The sequence below is a fragment of the Pristiophorus japonicus genome, chromosome 10 (assembly GCF_044704955.1).
Source record: "Pristiophorus japonicus isolate sPriJap1 chromosome 10, sPriJap1.hap1, whole genome shotgun sequence".
Lineage (NCBI taxonomy): Eukaryota > Metazoa > Chordata > Chondrichthyes > Pristiophoridae > Pristiophorus > Pristiophorus japonicus.
In genome coordinates this window covers 199,592,740-199,605,339 of record NC_091986.1, presented here as the reverse complement: position 1 = coordinate 199,605,339, position 12,600 = coordinate 199,592,740, and the positions used below count along the sequence as shown (strand labels likewise).

At 46.2% G+C, this 12,600-nt stretch overlaps 1 protein-coding gene across 1 annotated transcript in view; it reads right to left on the bottom strand.

The window, feature by feature from the left end:
• The window catches only part of jade3 (jade family PHD finger 3), an 82,994-nt gene extending 71,743 nt beyond the window's left edge, over positions 1 to 11,251 (bottom strand). Inside the window, exon 1 of the mRNA XM_070892490.1 lies at positions 11,054 to 11,251. The gene's annotated coding sequence lies outside the window, so the exon portion shown is untranslated. The remainder of the gene's footprint in view (positions 1 to 11,053) is intronic.
• Positions 11,252 to 12,600: the final 1,349 nt, after the last annotated feature.

The following is a 12,600-nucleotide window of genomic DNA, read 5'->3' as shown; positions in this document are numbered from 1 at the left end:
TGTGAAGGTACTCAAACAGTGCTGTTATGGAGGGAGTTCCTGGATTTTAACCCAGCTACGATGAAGGAACGACGATATATTTCCAAGTCAGGATGGTGTGTAACTTGGAAGAGAACTTGCAGGTGATGATGCTCCTATGCACCTGCTGCCCTGTCCTTCTAAGTGGTAGAGGTCGGGGTTTGAGGGGTGCTGCCGAAGACTTGGCGAGTTGCTGTAGTGCATCTTGTAGATGGTACACACTGCAGCCATGATGCACCAGTGGTGGAGGGCGTGAATGAATAAGGTGGTGGATGGGTATCAATCAAGCAGGCTGCTTTGTCCTGGATAGTGCCGAGCTTCTTTAGTATTGTAGGAACTGCACTCATCCAGGCAAGTGGAAGAGTATTCCATCACACTCCTGACTTGCGCCTTGTAGATGGTGGAAAGGCTTTGGGGAGTCAGGAGGAGAGACACTCACCGCAGAATACCCAGCCTCTGACCTGCTCTTGTTGTCATGGTATTTATGTAGCTGGTCCAGTTAAGTTTCTGGTTAGTGGTAATGGTGGGGGATGCGGCAATAGTAATGCCGTTGAATATCATGGGAGGTGTTTATAGACTCTTGTTTGTTGGAGATGGTCATTGCCTGGCACTTGTGTAGCACGAATGTTACTTGCCACTTAGCAGCCCAGGCCTGAATGTCGTCCAGGTCTTGCTGCATGCGGGCATGGACAACTTCATTTTCTGAGGTGTTGCAAATGGAACTGAATACTGCAATGATCAGCGAACATCCCCACTTCTGACCTTATGATAGAGGGAAGGTAATTGATGAAGCAGCTGAAGATGGTTGGGCCCAGGACACTGCCCTGAGGAACGCCTGCAGCGATGTCCTGGAGCTGGGATGTTTGACCTCCAACAACCACCTTCCTTTGTGCTAGGTATGACTCAAGCAAATGGAGAGTTTGCCCCCCAATTCTCAGACTTCAATTTTACTAGGGCTTCTTGATGCCACACTCAAGTCAAATGTTGCCTTGATGCCAAGGGCAGTCACTCTCACTTCACCTCTGGAATTCAGCTCCTTTGTCTATGTTTGGACCAAGGCTGTAATGGGATCTGGAGCAGAGTGGTTCTGGCGGAACCCAAACTGAGCTTCAGTGAGCAGGTTATTGGTGAATAAGTGCCGCTTCATAGCACTGTTGACAACACCTTCCATCACTTTGCTAATGATTGAGAGTAGACTGATGGGGCGGTAATTGGCCAGATTGGATTTGTCCTGCTTTTTGTGGACAGGATATACCGGTCACATTTCCACATTGTCAGGTAGATGCCAGTGTTGTAGCTGTACTGGAACAGCTTGGCTAGAGGTGCTCGCTAGTTCCGGAGCACAAGTCTTCAGCAGGACAGCCGGGATGTTGTCAGGGCCCATAGCCTTTGCTGTAATTTGAAGATACAATACTGTTCCTTCATTGTCAAAATCCTGGAATCCCCCCCCCCCCCCAATGGTTCAATAAGGGGACTCATCATCATCACCTTCTCAAGGGCAACAGGGGAGGAGCAATAAATATCAAACTTGCCAGCAAGTCCAAAAAGGAGCAATACAAACAGAGTTGATTCGCAGGACACTTCCACTTTACATAACAAAAACTTGCATTTATACAATGCCTTTAACGTAGAAAAACACTCCTTGGTGCTTTACACAGGCCAAAGGAGGGGTGACCAAATGGTTGGTCAAAGAGGCGGGTATTAAGGAGGGTCTAAGGAGGAGGGGGGAAGTGGAGAGGCATAGGGGCCTAGGCAAGGAGTTTCAGAGCATCTGAAGGCACATTTACCAATTTTGGGTGAAGGAAAGAGATTAGTAGTTGTAGAATTTTTAAAAAAAAATCTAATTCTAATGAGTTCTTATTCCTTGCGGTATAGATGGGCGTTTGACATTATTTTGCAGTTTACACCCGAGATCTCCTCAGTTGCAAGTAAAATATTTACTCAACCTCAAAATAGACAGACAAGGCTGTCTAGGAATCTCAGTGTGCAACAATATCATAGGCATCCCTCGAAATCGGGGGATCAAGGGGTATGGCGAGAAAGCAGGAAGGGGGTACTGAAGTTGCATGTTCAGCCATGAACTCATTGAATGGCAGTGCAGGCTAGAAGGGCTGAATGGCCGACTCCTGCACCTATTTTCTATGTTTCTATGTAAGACTTGCTTCTTCTCTAAAAGTGAGTTCTTAGGTGACTGAACAGTCCAATATGGGAACCACAGTCTCTGACTGTCCCACCTATGACAGACGTTGAAGGAAAGGGAGGGTGGGACAGGTTTGCCGCACGCTCCTTCCGCTGCCTGCACTTGATTTCTGTATGCTCTCGGCAACGAGGCGCGAGGTGCTCAGCGCCCTCCCGGATGCACCTTTGGCCAGGGACTCCCAGGTGTCGATGGGGATGTTGCATTTTATCAAAGGAGGCTTTGAGGGTGTCCTTGAAACATTTCCTTGCAATGTGCAACACGTTTGTGTACTAACACACTGCACAACAGAATGGCAAAATGCAGCTTTGTACTCCATTGCCCAAATTGATGGAGGTTGATGCCAAGCAGAATAAGGATATGCTTATAAGAAAAATATTCAGCTTAACTTAGGTTATCATATTCCTTCAATTCTTGGATGGTGTCAAGTTACTTAAATGTTGTTGAAGCTGCACTCATCCAAGCAAGTGGAGAGTATTCCATCACAACCCTGACGTGCCTTGCAGGTAGTAGAGAGGCTTTGCGAGTCAGGTGGTGAGCCACTGACTACAGAATACAGAGTCTCTGACTTACACTCGTAGCCACGACATTTATGTGGCTGTTCAATTTTTGGTCAATGGTGATCCCTAGGATGTTGATGGTCGGGGGGACTCAGCGATGGTACTGCTAATGTCAAAGGGAAGTGATTATGCTCTCTTGTTGGAGATGGTCACTGCCTGGCACTTGTGCGGCACAACTGTTATTTGCCACTCATCAGCCCAAGCCTAGATGTTGTCTAGGACTTGCTGCATGCGGGCATGCACTGCTTCATTATCTGAGGAATTGCGAATAGAGTTGAACCCTGTGCAATCATCCTCAAACGGCCTTATGTTTGACCTTATGATGGGAGGTAAGGTCATTGATATCGCAGCTAAAGATAATTGGGCGAGGATGCTGCCCTGAGGAAGCCCTGGGGCGGAGATGATTGACCTCCAATGAAAACCACCACCTTAGTTTGTGCCAGATATGACTCCAGCCACTGGAGTTTCCTCCACTCCCCCCGAGCCAGAGTTTTACTAATACTCTTTGGTGCAATACTCTTGATCAAATGCTGCCCAGATGAAATGTATCCCAGGCCATTAAGAGAAGCAAGAGAGGAAATAGCAGAGGCTCTGACCATCATTTTGCAATCCTCTCTAGCTATAGATGTGGTGCCAGAAGACTGCAGGACATTGTACCATTGTTTAAAAAGGGAGAATGGGATAACCGAGTAATTACAGGCCAGGCAGCTTAACCTCAGTGGTGGGACAATTATTGGAAAGAATTCTGAGGAACAGGATAAATCTTCATTTAGAAAGACACTGATTAATCAAGGACAGTCAGCATGGATTTGTTAAGATATTTGTTAAGGGGAGGTTGTGTCTGACTAACTTGATTGAAGTTTTTGAGGAGGTAACAATGAGGGTAGTGTGTTTGATGTAGTGTATATGGATTTTGGCAGCATGTGGTGGCCCAGCCATCGCCGCGGTGCCGGCCTACAAGACCATCAACAGGCCGGACGGAGCCATCGGAGGAAGCAGCATGCGGCGGCCCAGCCCAGAAATCGGCACGGTCCCAGCCTGCAAGACCATCAGCAGGCTGGGGACATTGGAAGGAGCAGCATGCAGCGTGCAGCGGCATACGACCACAGGGAGCAGCGTGTGCTGCTGAAGGAGGGAGACGGCTGCGAAGCCAGGTCACTGCATGCAGTGTGAGCAGGCACAGCAGGAGGGACGAAGGAACGGCAAGTTTGTAGAAGGAAGTGACTGGGACCCAGGAGAGGCGCGAGTCTGGGGCCCAGAAGAGGTGAGGGCCCAGGGGCAGCACGGGCCAGCCCACACTGCGATATGTGCGCGCGCTAGGTCCATGCAGTAGATCTGATCTCCAGTCGTCTTGGGTAATTCTTGCCACTGGACCAAGACCTAACTCTGTCAAGCCCGTGTGGTGGCTGGTGTGCAACGGCCACCACACGTTAAAAAAATCCAGGCATCTTCCTGGTATGTAGTTCAGGATCTGGAATATTAGGTCCTTCATTGAAACACCTGTGAACTCATCTTTTTTTGGCATGGAAGAAGTCATCCTCGCTTCGAGGGACGGCCTATGGTTTTTGGATTTTAGCAAGGTTTTTTTAAAATAAAGTCCCACATGGTAGACTGGTCGCCAAACTAAAAGCCCATGGGATCCAAGGCAAAGTGGCAAGTTAGATACAAAATTGTCAGAGGCAGGAAGCAAAGGGTAATGGGCGATGGGTGTTGTGTGATTGGAAGGCTGTTTCCAGTAGGGTTCCTCCGGGTTCAGTACTAGGTCCTTTGCTTTTCATGGTATACATCAATGATTTAGAATTGAATGTAGGGAGTATGATTAAGAGGTTTGCAGATGAAACAAGCAAGGCAAGGCAATACATAATGGCCTGAAAATCCCAGCCTCCCCGGGTCTGTACTGAATGTCTGCGGATCCGGGAAGGCATCGCAAAGCCAGTTTTCAGCGCACAATGTGCATGCACTGAAAACCTGCTTTTCAGATCCGTCAAGCTGGAGCTTAACAGATCCAACGCATACTGGGAGCGAGGACATTTGCAAGGGCAAGATTGCAGGATTTACCCATATCTTGCCCAGCAAATGTCCTCAAAACTCGTGCCTGATAAAAGCAGGTGCATAGCCTACTTTTACAGGCGTAAGAGTTTTAAAACATACAAAAATATAATAAAATTAAATTTAAAAAACATTTTATTGTTAAAAACCCTGCCCACTAAGGCAAGTTTATTTTTAACCCTAATTACAAAACTTTTTTTTTAAATATAAAAGTCGGGAAAATATTTTTTTTTCTAAGGCATATTAACTTTAATTTAAATTAATTTTAATTATGTGAGGTGTGTTTATTTTTTTATTATGGTGTTTAGCATGTTTGGTTTTTGTTCTCATTAATAGCAATGAGAACTTGTAGATACGGAGTTCTCATTGATATTAATGAGAAAGTTGTGGAATACTTTACCTGATTGGTTGAGCAGTCACACGTGGGAACCTGAAGGACGGGAGCGTGCTCCATAGCACGAGAAGAGAAGGGCTCCCACCAGAATCCCACACTCCTCCGGGACCACCAGGTACTTTCGTAGAAATGTTTCAGGTCGGAGGCATCTGCCCGCAATTTCTGGGCCATTAAATGGTAGGACACTGAGAAGTGTAGAGGAACAGAGGGATCTTGGTGTGCATGTCCACAGATCCCTGAAGGTAGGACAGGTAAGTAAGATGGTTAACAAGGTATCCAGGACACTTGCCTTTATTAGCCGCGGCATTGAATGCATGAGCAGGGAGGTTATGCTTGAACTGTATAAAATATTAATTAGGCCATAACTTGAGTACTGCATGCAGTTCTGGTCACATTACAGGAAAGATGTGATTGCACTAGTGAGAGGGTACAGAGGAGATTTGCACGGGCATTATCTGGACTGGAGAATTTTAGTTATAAAAAGGAAAGATTAGATAGTCTGGGGTTGTTTTCTTTGGAACAGAGGAGGCTGAGGGGAGACCTAATTGAGGTATATAAAATTATGAGGGGCCTAGATAGAGTGGATAGGAAGGACCTATTCCCCTTAGCAAAGGAGTCAACAACCAGGGAGTTTAGATTTAAAGTAATTGGTAGGAGGTTTAGAGGGGATATGGGGAAATCTTTTCATCCAGGTGGGGGTCTGGAACTCACTGCCTGAAAGGGTGGTAGAGGCAGAAACCCTCACCACATTTAAAAAGTACTTGGATATATCTCGGGAGCCTCTTATCAACAAGAGCAGACATTGACAACGAGATTCAACACCACCTCCAGTGCGCCAGTGCAGCCTTTGGCTGTCTGAGGAAGAGTATGTTTGAAGACCAGGCCCTCAAATCTGCTACCAAGCAGGGCTGTAAGTAATACCCGCCCTCCTGTACGGCTCAGATACATGAACCATGTACAGTAGACACCTGAAGTCGCTGGAGAAATACCAACGATGTCTCCGCAAGATCCTACAAATCCTCTGGGAGGACAGACGCACCAACGTTAGCATCCTCAACCAGGCCAACATCCCCAACATTGAAGCATGGACCACACTTGATCAGCTCCGATGGGCAGGCCACATGAGATGCATGCCAGACATGAGACTCCCAAAGCAAGTGCTCTACTCGGAACTCCTTCACAGCAAATGAGCCAAAGGTGGGCAGAAGAAACGTTACAAGGACACCCTCAAAGCCTCCCTGATAAAGTGCAACATCACCACCGACACCTGGGAGTCCCTAGCCAAAGACCGCCATATGTGGAGGAAGTGCATCCGGGAGGGCGCTGAGCACCTCGAGTCTCACCACCAAGAGCATGCAGAAATCAAGCACAGGCAGCATAAAGAGCGTGCGGCAAACCTGTCCCACCCACCCTTTCCCTGAACGACTATCTGTCCCACCTGTGACAGTGACTGTGGTTCTCATATTGGACTGTTCAGCCATCCAAGGACTCATTTTTAGAGTGGAAGCAAGTCTTCCTCGATTCCCGCGGGACTGCCTATGATGATGGGATATGCACTTGAAGCGCCGTAACCTACAGACCTGAAGTTGGAAAGTGGGATTAGGCTGGATAGCTCTTTATTGGCCGGCACGAACACGATGGGCCGAATGGCCTCCTCCGTGCTGTAAATTTCTATGATTCTATGAAATGTGCAGTGGAGAAAAAAAAGCCTTATTTTAGTAACTCTCCTGCCAAGAACCCCACTGACATCAGCTAACTCGAAGCAGAGTTGGGATTCAACCTAGGACTCCCCTAGTTTTGTTTGGCTCTGCTGTTTATTGAATAAACTGGCTGAGTGGTCTGGGGCCTCAGTATTGTCTTTATACTAAATATGATTTTGAAGAGTCTCAGAAGAGTCCTTTAAGTAGCATAGACATTTCAGGTGTCCAGGTTTTACATAGAAGTGGAGTGCTAGCTTCATAGGTGACGATGTTGTATTGCCTTAATATTTTAACATTAAACGCTAATCCCGTACTCTGCATTCAGTCAGATGTTCACTGCAGTTTCTGCACAACAATGAAGCTTTGCTCAGTTTAATTTAAAGAGCAGCAGGAGAGCCATGAGATTTCAGTGCTAGTTATTCTTAAAACTGTTATCGCCTCATTTACACTCCTGCACAATTGTCCAAGGGCTGGGTTAAATTTCTGCATGTGAATGGTGGACTCATCAGTGCTGGCTTTTCTCCTGCAATATTTGGATATTGTTCTTACAAGCTGTTTAAATCCAGACACGTGTTGTAAAAAGAACTTTAGCTTAGAAATTATTATTGGTGATATTAATGGATGAACACCTATTAATGTCTTTGCGTGACTTTGTTCTGTCCTCTATTTTAGCAGCGATGTTAACCCATTTAAAATGAACTGCACTGCAGAGGAATTTTGAATGTGTTAGAACGATTCATGCACTAATATCACCAATAGTGATTTCTGGGTTCAGATTTATACAAAGAAAGATAAACAAACTGTTCCCATTGGCAGAAGAGTCGAGAACCAGAGGTCACAGATTTAAGGTGATTTGCAGAAGAACCCAAGGTGACAGGAGGAAAAACATCTACGCAGCGAGTGGTTAGGATCTGCAGGGCTACGGGGAAAGGGTAGGGGAGTGGGACTAGCTGAAGTACTCTTGCAGAGACGGGTCGCATGGCCTCCTTCTGTGCTGTAACCATTCTATGATGCTTGATGTACTCCAGCATGATTTACAGGTCAAACACAAACATTTTATATAAAATGTCCTAGAGGCAATGAACATGTTGGCTCGAAGCATTTAAAAAAAACTAATTTGGCTGAAGTCCACATATGCACATTTTCTAGTAGGTAAACTGGATAGAAAACAAGAGCTAAAACCCTGGCTGATTACGTTCCTCCTTCGCCTAGAGGTGCTGACGCCAATTGTAACACTCATACCATTACCCTGTCATAAGAATATAACAAGAAGTAGTAGTAGACTATTCAACCCTTCAAGCCTGCTCCACCATTCATGGCTGATTTTCTACTTCAAATCCAGCTTCCCGTCTTATCTCCATTTTAACAACTTGTATTTATATAGCGCCTTTAACGTAGTAAAATGTCCCGTGGCACTTCACAGGAATGTTACAAGACAAGAATTTGACACCAAGCCGCATAAGGAGAAATTAGGGCAGGTGACCAAAATCTTAGCCAAATAGGTAGGTTTTAAGAAGTAACGAGCGGTCGAGAGGCAGATAGGTTTAGGGTTGGAATTCCACAGCTTGCAGCCTAGGCAGCTAAAGACACATCCACCAATGGTTGAGCAATTAAAATCAGGGTTGCTCAGGATGGGAGAATTAGAGGAGCATAGATATCTCGGGGGGCGGGGGGGTTATGGGGCTAGAAGTTAGAGACAGGGAGGGAGCGAGGCCATAGATGGATTTGAAAACAAGGATGAACATTTTTTTTTAAATCGAGGCATTGCTTAACTGGGAGCCAATGTAGTTAAGCAAGCACAGGGGTGATGGGTGGATGGGACTTGGTGCGAGTTAGTACATGGGCATCTGAGTTTTGGATGACCTTTAAGTTTACGCAGGATAGAGCCTGGGAGGCCAGCCAAGAGTGCGTTGGAATAGTCAAGTCTGGAGGGAACAAAGACATGGATGAGGGCTTCAGCAGATGAGCTGAAGCAGGGGTGGAGGGGCAATGTTAGGAGGTGGAAATATGCAGTTATGCTGCAGATGTGAGGTTGAAAGCTCATTTCAAGGTCACATGACACCAAGGTTGCAAACCGTCTAGTTCAGCCTCAGACAGATGCTAGAGAGATGGAGTCAGTGGCTAGGGAACGGAATTTGTGGCAGGGATTGAAAACAATGGCTTCGGTCTTCCCAATATTAATATCTTATGGTTCATTTAGTATCCAAAAATCTTTCAATCTCTGTCTTGAATATACTTAATGACTGACTGAGCATCCACAGTCCTCTGGGGCAGAGAATGCCAAAGATTCACCACCCTCAGTGAAGAAATTTCTCCCCGTCTCAGTCCTAAATAGCCGACCCCTTACTCTGAGACTGTGACCCCTGGTTCTAGACTCCCCAGGCAGGGGGAACATCCTCCCAGCATCCACCCTGTCAATCCCTTTAAAAATTGTATACATTTCAATGAGATCACCTCGCATTCTTCTAAACTCTAGGGAATGTAGGAATAAAAGCAGGAATAAAAGTTGAAAGAGAGAATCAGCCATGATTATATTGAATGGCAGTGCAGACTCGAAGGGCCTATTACTGCTCTTATTTTCTATTCTACTCAAACTCTCCTCATAGGACAATCCTCCCATCCCAGGAATCAGTCTAGTGAACCATTGTTGCACTCCCTCTAAGACATGTATCCTTCTTTAGGTAAGAAGACTAAAAGTGTGCACAGTACTCCAGATGTGGCATCACCAAGGCCCTATGTAAATGCAGCAAGACTTCCTTACTCTTGTACTCCAATCTTTTTGAAATAAAGGTTAACATACCATTTGCTTTCCTAATTGCTTGATGAACCTGCAGGTTAACTTTGTGATTTTCATACAAGGACCCAGGTCCCTATGAATACCAACATTTCCCAATCTCTCTCACCATTCAAAAAAGATTCTGCTTTTCTATTTTTCCTATTGAAGTGACAAAGATCATTAAGCTTAGTACAGCCCAGAGATCAAAGCTGCATTGTTCTTGTACTTCTAAAGTGGCAGTAAAAGTACAGGGTTGCAAACCAGATATCTAGACTCCAGAGACTTGAGCACAAAATTTAGGTGTACACTTCAGTACTGAGGGAGTGCCATCTTTCAAGTGAGACATTAAAATATGAGTCCCATTTGTTCTCGCAGGTAGACGCAAAAGATCCCATGGCAGTATTTTGAAGAGCAGGGGAGTCTTGGCCAATATTAATCCCCCATTCAACATTACAAACAGATTATCTGGTAACTATCACATTGCTGCCCCATTTCCTACATTACAATTGTGACTATTCTTCAAAAGTATTTAATTGGTTGTAAAGCACTTTGGGACATCTAAAAGTCATGAAGGGTGCTATATGAATGAATGTTTTTTTTCAGTATAGATCACTATGGTATTTTTTTTTTTTTAAAAAGAGCGAGAAGATAAGTACATTTTCCTTCAATATAAAATCGGGGGCTTAATAAAAGCTAATTTATTACTTCAATTGTCTTAAACCCCACCTTAATAAAAGAGTTGAAGAAATGTTATGCAATAAGGAAAGGTGCTCAACATTTGACAACGAGTTGCAAGTTAGAACTGCTTAGAAACTCCAACAAAAATCACAATGAGGATTTTGTTTTGTTGAGGAAAAAGCAATGCAAACGAAAAGCTTTGGACTTTTGTTTAAAAGTCCTTCCAGCTGGAGAGTGGAAGGAGGGAAATGGGCTGGCAGTGTCGGGAGGGGGAAGCTGAAAGCAGGCAGGTTGGCCTTGGCGCCAAAGCTCAATGTGAAACAGTCCTCCTCCCTCCTCCACACAAAAATACTGAAGGAAGACACACAAGTCACACGCACGCACACACACCATCCAGCCCGCACCGCCGCCGTGCGGCCGCTCGCCTTGCAAATAACAATAATCAAAAGAAAAAATTCCTCGAGGAACAAAAACTTTTCATTCACCTTCTGTAAATATAAATTTCAATGGCGTTGCGATGGGAGTTTTTGGGGAGGTTGTAAAAAAGAGAGGGCCTGAGCTGTGCATCCAGCACCAGGTGGCAGGAGGAGGAGGCAACAAGGCCGATGGATGCACCGCGGCCTCGATTAAAAGAGCCTCAATAAATACACACACACAAAGGGAAGGGGTGAAAGCACTCACCGACCGCTCTAGCTCGGGACGATGGAGGCCGCCAATCGCGGTGAGCCGCCGCTCCATCACAAGCCCTCTCGGTTTAAGCGGATAACAAGGGCTCCTATTATGCGGCTCCGCGACGTTGCTTGCTGACTGACTGGTTGGCGGATGGCTTTCCCACCTACCGCCCCCCCCCGCTCTCTCTCTTCACTCACCGCCTCCTGTCCGTGTTGACAGAAGCGCACTGAGCATGCGCCGGCCACCCCGCCGCGGAGCATTGTGGGCGCCCCAACCGTCACTTTCGCTGAGAGGCAATTTGGTCAACAAAAAGGATACTGAGGAAAAGACTTGCCCTTCTGTACAACCTCAGGACCAGCCCGGAGCACATCACAGCTGATGAAGTACTTTTTGTTTTGAAGTGCAGTCACTGTTCTTCACTCAAGAGAGTTGCTAACCTGTGGAATTCTCTACCGCGGAGAGTTGTTGATGCCAGTTCATTAGATATATTCAAGAGGGAGTTAGATGTGGCCCTGACTGCTAAAGGGATCAAGGGATATGGAGAGAAAGCAGGAAAGGGGTATTGAGGTGAATGATCAGCCATGATCGTATTGAATGGTGGTGCAGGCTTGAAGGGCCGAATGGCCTACTCCTGCACCTATTTTCTATGTAATTGTCGGAAACAGCAGCAGCCAATTTGCGCACAGCAAGCTCCCACAAACAGCAAGGTGATAGCAACAAGCGATGTCTCCGCAAGATCCTGCAAATCCCCCGGGAGGACAGACGCACCAACGTTAGTGTTCTCAATCAAGCTAACATCCCAGCATCGAAGCACTGACCACACTCAACCCGCTCCGTTGGGCGGGCTTTATTGTTCGCATGCCCGACACAAAACTCCCAAAGCAAGCGCTCTACTTGGAACTCCTACACGGCAAGCGAGCCCCAGGTGGGCAGAGGAAACGTTTCAAGGACACCCTCAAAGCCTCCTTGATAAAGCGCAACATCCCCACCTGGGAGTCCCTGGCCAAAGACCGCCCTAAATGGAGGAAGAGCATCTGGGAGGGCGCTGAGCACTTCGAGGCTCATCGCCGAGAGCATGCAGAAAACAAGCACCAGGCAACAGAAAGAGCGTGCGGCAAACCAGACTCCCCACCCGCCCTTTCCTTCAACCACTGTCTGTCCCACCTGTGACAGAGACTGTAATTCCCATATTGGACTGTTCAGTCACCTGAGAACTCACTTTTGGAGTGGAAGCAAGTCTTCCTCGATTTCGAGGGACTGCCTATGATGATAATGAGTGACCAGCTAATCTGTTTTAGTGATGTTAGCAGACATGGCCTCGGATTAACGTATCATCCGAAAGACGGCACCGCATTCTCAAGAAAGAAAGAAAGATTTGCATATAGTACCTTTAACCATCACCGGATGTCCCAAAGTGCTTTACAGCCAATGAAGTACTTTTTTTGAAGTGTATTACTGTTGTAACGTAGTAAATGCAGCAGCCAATTTGCGCATGGCAAGCTCTCCCAAACACAATGTGATAATGACCAGATAATCTGTTTTTTAGTGTTGTTGAT